At 41.9% G+C, this 9,996-nt stretch overlaps 1 long non-coding RNA gene across 1 annotated transcript; it reads right to left on the minus strand.

Moving 5' to 3' along the window:
* Positions 1-3,763: 3,763 nt before the first annotated feature.
* Positions 3,764-9,727, minus strand: LOC120540396. Its single transcript, XR_005635808.1, has 2 exons — positions 9,471-9,727; positions 3,764-4,532 (listed from the first exon to the last, which is right to left on the minus strand). It is a non-coding gene; the product is annotated as an uncharacterized LOC120540396 (long non-coding RNA).
* Between the last annotated feature and the right edge of the window lie 269 nt (positions 9,728-9,996).

The raw sequence follows: 9,996 nt of genomic DNA on the forward strand, positions 1-9,996 counted from the left end.
TTTAGGAGACAGACGAAGAAAAGGAACAGCGAGGACCTTACGACACATCATCTACTCCAGCTGTGGTAGAAATACAAAGATTCAGTACATAAATACTGTAAAAAGATGTACCTATGGTAAAAAAAAAGTCTGTCAAATACTGAACATATCATTTTGTGTTACAATTGCTATACATTAGTGACCACTTTGAAAGACACTGCAGTACACGATAAAGAACAAAAGTAAAAAAGAAAGGCCCATTTAGTGCTATATAATAGTATCCAGTATAAAAGATACTATATGGAGGAAAGAAATAGTGCCCAATATGAAAGGCACTATATAAAGAAAGAGAGTAACGACAAAATGAGATGATAAATAACAAAAGGTAAAGTTGCCGTCTTGTTGCCTTTTTCTAGTAGCCATAGAAAGTTCCAGTACATAAAAATTATTTTTAGAAGATGCGCTTTTGCTCAAAAAACATACGTCTCTGTCTAACTAAGCATAACTACATGCGGTACAAGTAGAAGTAATGAAGAGTGATGGAACAGTCATTATGGGCTATACAGTACAAGAGAATCCAGAGCGAAAGGTGTTATATGAACAAAGGAAATACTGACGTATTTGAAAGCTCCATAAAAGTGTCCAATATGAAAGGAAAACAAAGAAAGAACGACTGGACCTTCATTAAGTAGTATATAATATTGTCATCTATGAAAGGTGTAATATTAAATAAAAAGACAGAAAGTAAGAAAGAAACGAGAGTAATAGTTGTAAGTGATCGCGAAATCATTCCGCACGTAGGGGACGTAACAACGTACAATGCCGGAAATGTGAAGAAACCGTGAGGAAGTAACGGAGGACAAACGCGATCTCCGAAGCAGTGACCTTGTTGCACCCCTTGGTGAGCTGAGCGAGGTACGCAATTGATTGTATTGTGTTTCGTTTGTTCTGTTTCTTTGTAAAATGTTTACAAAAATGTACGTTTATGTTTTGTGTTTATAGTTTTCACGGTGCTCGTGACGGCATAACAACGTTTATAACGAATTAAAGATGAATACACCAGTCTGAGACTCTCTGCGTGTCGGTTCAATTAAATCAAGGGCAGCTACAATAGTAAATGATAATGATGAACAACAAAAGGCAAATTGCCATCTAGTTGCCCTCTTGTGGTAGATACACAACATCGCAGTACATAACTACTGGTTTTCGTTCGTTGGTGTGTTTGTTTTGAAGATGCGCCGCTGGTCAAAGCCAACTGTACGTCTCCCTCATTGACTTGGCACACCTGTAACAGGTGTTCAGTATTTTATGTACATGGAATGCTTGTGAAAATGCAGTGTGGAAAAACTGTCAGCTTTATTTCTGCTATTATTGTTATTAACACAGTTCAAGTAGTGACTTCAACATTATTAAAAAATAAGCAAAACAACAAGTACCTGAAAAAATACACTTTTAAAGTTTCAGAATGGATAGATGAAATACGGTCTACATCAGGAGATATCAAAAATAAATCTTAAAAAAAGAGTTTATGTGTGCGGTGATCTTACTGCTTCCAAAGGGTTCCTAAACAAAAAAGTCTGCTTGGCCACATACTTACCGGTGCCTCCCACCAATCTGACGTTAACTTCTTTGCCAGTTCAAAGTACTGCGATAAAAGACACAGAGAGAAGGTGGGAACCTAAGAGAAGAACAGGGACCCCGCTTTACAGCACATGATACACTCACCCTTGTCATTAAACAGAAAAGAAATCACCCATCCAAGATCTCTTAAAAAAATAAAATATAATAAATAAATCAACAATAACACGTCAGAACAACGATTTTGTCAGAATCCTGAATGGGCTGCTTAAAGAAAATAGTCCTGGGGGTCCACGTGAAGTGACACCTGTTATATACAGCATCAGTATAAGTGTGCATTTCAGTTCAGCTATTGATGTCTGAGTGTGGGTTGACACCTAGTGATATGATTAGTAATGTCTTGCACATTTTGTTAATACACGACAACTCCCCCTGCCGGCCGGCTCGGAATGCATCATCTAAAATTCAAAAATTCTAAAATCTAAATTATGTTCAATTCATTATAATAACTATTCATAGTGGCTCTAAAATCCATACTGACCCCTACTCTCTCTTCTGTTTCTTTTTTCGGTTTCTTTGTACTCAAAGCATCCTGATGCTCCAACATTGATGGACTGAAAGCCAGAAGTCTACGTGACCATCATCATCATCAGGTCCTTCCATGAAAACCCTAAATACAAAGAGGACTGTTTGATTTATCTTAGGTAGATTGCCCAGAGGGGACTGAGCGGTCTCTTGGTCTGGAATCCCAACAGATTTTTTTTTTTTTCTCCAGCCTCTGGAGCTTTGACAGAACGACCCCCGACAAAGAGCTGGAGCTGCAATGGAGCTCAAGTCGAAGGGGGTCCAGAAGAAGGGTGGTACGCATTGCAGTCTCTTTTATTTGTCAACAGACAGAATGGTTCGTAAAAGTGGTGCAGCTCCAGTGTAATGGGGGTTCAAAGAACAGCTCTGCACCAGACCACCATCCAGGACGGAAGAAGCGGTGGGATCAAATCTCACCTCTCAGCCTCATCGAAAGAAAAGCTGCTTTGCGTCCTTTATTGGAAGAAAGAACAGACACCAATTGCTTAGTTTTAATAATAATAAAGAAAACGCATTTCTAAAGGGAAGCAAATGCTAACAATTATACACATGTAATAACAATAATACATTTTATTTATAGAGTGCCTTTCCTGTGCTCAAAGTGCTTTACAAAAGAAACAACTGGAAATACAGAAAATGGGAAAAAGCAACATCCAGATAAAACGCTAAATAAACGTAAATATAAGAAACACAAAGATGAACAATGAATTAAAAACAGAAGCGCCAGGCTAGTGTTCTTCAATCAGCTCATTCATATTGACTTCATCATTAAAGACAGTGCACTAAATCATTAATATTTAATTCAGTATTTGCCCAAGGTGAGATACAACTGGCTGGTTTTCTTTTTTCCAGTACAGCACAGGCAGTTGAATTAACTCGCTCAGGGTCCCACCATATTAGTGCGCTAGTTACAAACTCTGGGATGGAATATCAAAGTGGGACTCTGTAAGAACAACACCACAACGGGCGCATTATTGGTTATTTGGTTGACTCCTTTATCCAAGGCTAGCGGGCCCCTTTAGAAAGCAAAACCCTTGGATTTGAAAAATGTTTACCTCGGTCTGCTGTTGCTATTCGATCCACATGAACAGATTGTAACGAGCGGATTTCGTCCCATGCACCACGTCTTCTACTGAGTCCCCTTTGAGTCGTCCGGTGTCGGGAGCCGTTGAGCTTAACAAAGGGTGCTTTATGGCCCCTTTCACGAGGGAAGCCATGGGTTCAAGCTCCCAGACCCACCATATATAATTTACTTCAAATTTAATTGCCAGTTCACAAGCAGTGCCTTCCATCTTCCAATAACTGTAAAGACGTATTGCACTTTGCAGCAGAGGATTAGCTCCCTCTGATAAACGGGCCAATTCAACCCACTCGCCAGCCGGTGCAGGTGTAGTAAAGGACCCCTTTATTTAAGGGGTCCGCAAACCTGCCGCTGGTGGGCTCAGCTGTGGTAGCTCAATCGGATAGCCCGGTGATGTAACCTATCAGTGTACTAGATGAGCGAGTTCGAGCACTGGGCCGTTACAGTAGAAAGTAGTCTATTTATTTGATGGGGTTGGAGATGAAAAATAATTTATAGAGTACACCGCTAAAGGAGCGACATCGCGAAAAGAGAGCGACCGAGCCGGCCACGCGGTTGAAACAGACCGGCCACTCCGGTGAATGGGGCAGACCCGAGCCGAAGGAGGCCTGAGCTCAAGCCCAGGATTCACCTCACATAACATGCAAACTGTCCATTTATTTGCAGCGCCCTCCATTCTGTCAATGATATAAGAGATTTCTGGTAACTTCCAGCCGGAGGATTAGCTCACTGAGATAGATGAGCCGATAAAAAGCAGACGTGTGGGGTTCGAGCGCCGTCCTCTCCTACCAATCAATTGATTTAAGGGTTCCGCAGACCTTTCGCTAACATTAAATGTGTATGGTCGGCTTATTAAACATCCAGACTCGGTAGCTCAAGCGGGTGGACCTCCTCATGCAGCGTGGAAGTGTGTGGGTTCGCGTCTGCCACCCAAAAATCATAGAAGCAACTGAAATAGGAAGCAGCCTCTCATTTATTGTGGCCACCGAAGAATTAACGGTATAAATGATTTCTATCCCCATCTTCAAAAGCGGACCCCCGTGGTGGCACAGAGAAACGAGCAAACGACCACGAGGCGGCCCCGCGATCGAGACCGACCAAAGGAGGAGGATCTCGAAGAATGACCAACAAAAAGACTTTCTTTTATTCAAAGTGTGGCCGGAGAGAAGAGTTGTTAAAGGTGCTGAAGCTCCGCGGTGAAAAGAGTTCAAAGAGTAGCTCTGCAGGATAAACACCGTCAGCGCAGCCTGCCGAGACAGAACGGGCCGGGGGCTCGAATCCCACTCCTACTATCAGAAGAAAATATGACCTGTAAGAGAAAGAAACCAATACTTACTTTTAACAGTCATAATAACAAAACTGAGCGTTTTGCATTTTAAAGTGAATACTAAGAACTACAAAATATAATTATAATAGTACATTTTAATTATATAGCGCCTTTCCAATGCTCAAAGAGCGTTACATGAATTCAGAAAAAAACAACAGGGAATATACATTACAATATTAGATGCAAAATTATATCCATATGAAACACTAAATAAAGATAAATACTGTTAACCAAGCTACACAATCGCGCTTGATGGACTGAGTGCTCTCCTCTCGTTTTCATCTTCTACTGTATATGATAAACAAACCCGCAGATCCAGCTCGCTACTTCTCAATCAGCTCCTCCTTGTTTACTTGCTCATTATAATATGTTTTTGTAAAAAGAATATTCAAACATTTTTTCAAATCCTAGCGCTTCGCTGTTTTTGCGCCTTTTTTTGTTTCTCGCTTAAGAGTGAAGTCAGCGTTTTACTGACAGCCAAAAGAGGCGGAGCAGAAACGCCCATTAGTCCACTATCCAATAGAATTTAGAAACGCACGGAAAGAAACGGCCGTTATACTCACAGATAATTCACAGCCCGTGAAGTGTCAGACTGCAGAGATTTCAGCAAAGCCAAGTGGGCACCTGGTGTCGAGTGTGAGCACTTGCCTCGAGTTCCCTTTGCAGATGTTCATGTTGAGGCCACACAGTCTGTGTTGGAGGAAGGGCTCATTTCTAGGCCCAGAAGGATGGAGTTAAATAATCCAGTGTACCCTGTGTTCTACGAGGCGTATGGCTATTCGAGCAGAAACGTTTATTTCTCGCTATTTACAGGAAGCCTGGAGTTATTTGGTGTAGATGACAGTCACATTTGACATGAAGACAGGGAAGTGTGATGTCTTGTAAATGTTCAAAACATCAGCATTGCTGCCCTCACATTTATTTGTTAATATGGTGGCTTTCCCTGGCCCCTAATACTTGACTACCCTACTCATATCCTTCTTCAATATATCAAAACCCCATCTGTCCAAATGTAAGCCATGACAGAAGGACAGGGGCCGTCTTTTCCAGAAAGAGTCCAAATGTCCCATAAACCTACTGTACACCTGTCTATCATACTCCAAGGTTTTACCTGGATGGGTGGGCAGCACAGGAAGACCTTCCGAGAAGTCCACCTTGTCAATTCTACATTTGACTACAGAATAGATAACCTGCCTTCCAACATGGACAATGACATTTAGATCCATCCCCACTCTGGCTAAGAGCCTATCCACCCTTTCAGCCCATTCCTCTACCTGTGGACCCAGAAGACAATACACCGTACTACAGTGTCTGCTCCCGGAGGAAACCTGCATTTCAATACCTCTACACACTAAGCGCCCCACATGGCAGCCTACCACCTCAGACTTTTCACAGTCACTCTCCAGTTCCACAGGTTGCTGAAAACGGTTTGACATTTCCAATTCTGGGGTGGATTCACGAGAACAGAGTGCATCCTTTTCTTGCTCCTGCATCTGATTGTGGCCCACCCAGCTGTACCTCAAATCAAGAAGGATGGTCTCTTCCAAGCCAGCCTGCAAGCTGCTTCAACATCAAACAGAACTTACATTATATTGGCTTCATAATCTAAATTTGTATTCGCTCCATTTTAAATTGTCCTGATTGCCTACCCAGATGACTGCTTTCCAAACACGATGCCCCTTTTAGTTTCACCCCCAGTGCTGCCACATATGCTGTATTTAAAGAATATGTTCCTCGTGATAAGAGGATGCTTCTGCTCTCAGTCTTATGCCACCTTTACGTAGAATATCTGTGTCGTGCTTTATTTAGAAAGGATTTTTATGGAGGAGGAGTGTTTCGTTTTTGTCCTCCATGACTCACGGCTCCCCTTTTGTACTCCTTATTGCGTAGACTTTATCAGAAGGCCTCCAATCCCACACACTTGCACTGTTTTCAATCAGGTATTGTACTTTAGCATTTCTCCCCCTTTCTTGCCTTTTTGTCCATCCTGAAAAGAGCTGACCAGAAACATGGACTTGACCAGAGATATTTGTGTGCTGTCTGAAACTACACATCTCATATTTATATATCAGGTGTTTTGCCAACATTCACATTATACTTTATGTCCATATTATTTGTTTGAATATTATTAATAATACATTATTAAATGTGTAACTTGACTCCTGCTTGTTCTTTTACTGTGTCGAATTACCTGAGGTTATGGACGTACAAGTGAAGCAGGGAGCAGCGCTAAAGTACAACACCTGATAAAAGTGCTAAAGTGTGTGGAACGTGAGGTCCTCTAGTAAAGTCTACACGATAAAAAGTACAAAAGAGAAAAGCAGCGTCACACGGCATTCTAGCGAAACAGAACAAGGGCTTCTCAAGTAATTCCTCACAAAAGGAGTGCAACTCAGCCTTACGCAGAATATTATCTTTAAATGTGCCATGCACTCAGGAATTCAACTCCAAATCTTTCATCGATGACACTTTCTTGTGTCCAAAAAGGACAGGAGCCGACCTGTGAGCATCGCCATCTCACTCCAGCATCAGCAGGACATTTGATTTGGGAATGCGTCAAATTACCATCATTGTGGACCACAGCTCTGTGAATGTTTACCAGACAGCACTGGGGTCTCGGCCATTACTAACCCATCATCAGCTGTACTTGGAGGACTCAAAGGTGGGCTTACAGTGGAGGGGACAAATGAACTGCACACCACACTACTAGCATGTACAATTATCAGACCTAACTGGAAGACCCCCAACCCACCTTGTATAACTGAGAAACGGATGTTGTATATTATTGGAAACTGGAAAACAAATCAAATCCTTGCCTAGAGGATCTGTCCAAAACGTCTTTAAAACATGGCAGGACTTCATTAAAAAATCTTAGAATAAGCATACATATTGTGTAGGGGAAAATAGGGGGGGGCTATCATCTCTTTCTCTTGTTCATATTTTGTTAGGTTTTGGGGTCTTGTTCAGAAAGAGGGTGTCACTTCAGATGGCCTTCCCCTCACTCAAACACTAACCAGTAAAATAAAATAATAATAAATAAAATAAAATAGGTCCCTGATGTTAAGTCACTATTTTAGGGCTAAAATGATAATAGAAATGTGAAACATACTTATATACCTAATATTAATTATTGTGAAACAACCAAGAACAAGAGGCAGTTTTGTTTCATCTCCGTCTTCTTTTATATTTAAAATTTTGTTTGTTCTTCCAGATTAATTTTGAAATTATTTGGTGTACAAATATTATCTGTTTTATTGTACACTGTTACTTTTTGAAATACAATCAATTCAAGATATTTAAAAATCTATTATTCATACATCCCAATTCCTCCTCAATAACAAACCCGCCTCTTCTTATTAGTCCTTAGCTCGTTCGTTATTTTCTTGCTGTCACATTGGCAAAATGTGAGCCCAACTCCCTTTTCATGATATTGGCGTAAAAAAATAAATAACAGCAAAAACTTTTTAGAGGAGTATTGGTCTGCGGAAAGATAACAGTATGGGGGGCTTCTGTAACACTCTTATTTTTTATTTTTGCTTTTGTCTTGTGTCCGGTTTAATAGCAAACGTTGGGTATTGTGGTGTAATGCTGTTTACGTTCAAAAGAAGAACAAGAAAATAGGCCACGTGTTAACAAAGACAACTGCACTGGCATATTAATACCCCCTGAGCGTCATGTGCCATTAGGGGGTCTCTACTTCACCTCAGCCCGGAGTGCCATGGAGTGTGAAGGCACCCCGGTGACCTGTAATGCAAGGCGAGGCATTGGCCCGCAGAACCGACACACCGGCGTGTGAGCGCGCACTACTGTCACGTGACACTGTCTCGTGCGCGCCAGCCACTGGCCCGGAAAGCCTAACAGTACAGCACAATTGATGCTCTAACTGCTGCTGCAAAAACAGGTAAATCACATTCAATACGCTCTGGTACGGGACAACAAAGACACTAGAGCTTGAAAAAGGGGGCTATGAACTTGTATTTTATTTTAATAGCGGTTGATGAACGTCGTTTCCCATCCATGAGACCCATTCAAATAAAACAGTCTCTTAGACATATTAATATTCTAAACAGTCCCGTTATTTAAGGCTCCTAACGCGGCAAAGCAACAGAAACAAGTCCAGGGCATCTCGAAGGAGGCAGAGCTCAGAAGGTCTTAACTCGAACTCAGTGTGTGATCCGCGTGGAGTCCGCATGTTCTCCCGTGACGTCGTGGCGTGCCTCACAAATCTAAAGACGCGCAGTCAGCTCAATCGAGGAGTCCCAGTTCGTGGTGACCGAACTCCGCTTCGGTGTGGGATCTCAAAACGGGAGATGTCGCATGTCGATTGGATTCTTACCTTGTGACAATAAAAGAACTGCGGTTTTTAAGTCAATAAGTGACCTCAGCCTCTGCCCTCGTATGCCAAATTGGGAAGTGTGGGTAGAAACCCACCTTAAGTGTCTCGTACAGCAGAGCAGGGTTTACCTGAATCTGGAAAGATCACTTCAGAAACACAACTCGAGATTTAACAGCTCGACCTGTCCACTGACACACACCTGTCTTCTGGACAGCGCCATCACGATTACAACTCAGAATTTAAGACCTCGGCTTTGTTACCAAAAAGAAACCTTCCTTATTAACACAATGGATACGCAGATACCTCACTTCACAACTAAAAGACATGCCTGCCATGCACGTCACACACGTTCAAGTATCTGACAGTCAGAAGACTCGACGTCTGTCCACCTGTTCCACTTTTACGTTTGTATGCTCAGTAGCAGCTCTACGTGCGCTGTCATCTGTCACCTTATCTTCCTTGCTGACTGCTCATTCGGATGAACCCCATTTTAAGCTTCAACACCCACAGAATACAGAATTCCATCCGAATCACTTACTGTAATAATAGAAAATAATAAAAACAATAGTAATAACAACAATTACCTGTTTCGCGCTGCTGACGTGAACCGAATTCTTCTTGTTTCTGGCTTAATTTTAAAAATGGGGAAAGTAAGCAGGTCCCGGCCAGCTCTCTTCAAACATACTTTACTTATTTTATAAAACCACTAACGTTCAGAGCAAAAACATTAAAGGACTTCTAGCGGTTCACCTAACCGGCCAGTGTGAAGGAAGGGCCGAAGGCGACGCCCCCCGCACAGGTGAACCCGTTTGCCACTAATTTTCAACTGAGTCTGACTGCACCCAATGGGCGAGGAGAGGTCGGGACTTCACCGCCCAGCACTAACTCTCGATAGGCTGCTAAGACTATCCAATAGGATTTAGAGGAGGAGGAAAAGACGGCAGCCTGTCATGTGCCGCTGATATTGTCAATGGGATTCGCGTGCCTTTTCAGAATTGAATCATCTTTCTTGATATCAAAATTCAAATTGCTGATATTGCATGTCTTTGAAATTTGGTAACGACAACATATCGGCCTTTTAAAAGATGATATTATTTTCCTAATTCTGAT

Source organism: Polypterus senegalus, chromosome 12 (genome assembly GCF_016835505.1).
Source record: "Polypterus senegalus isolate Bchr_013 chromosome 12, ASM1683550v1, whole genome shotgun sequence".
NCBI classification, from domain to species: domain Eukaryota; kingdom Metazoa; phylum Chordata; class Cladistia; order Polypteriformes; family Polypteridae; genus Polypterus; species Polypterus senegalus.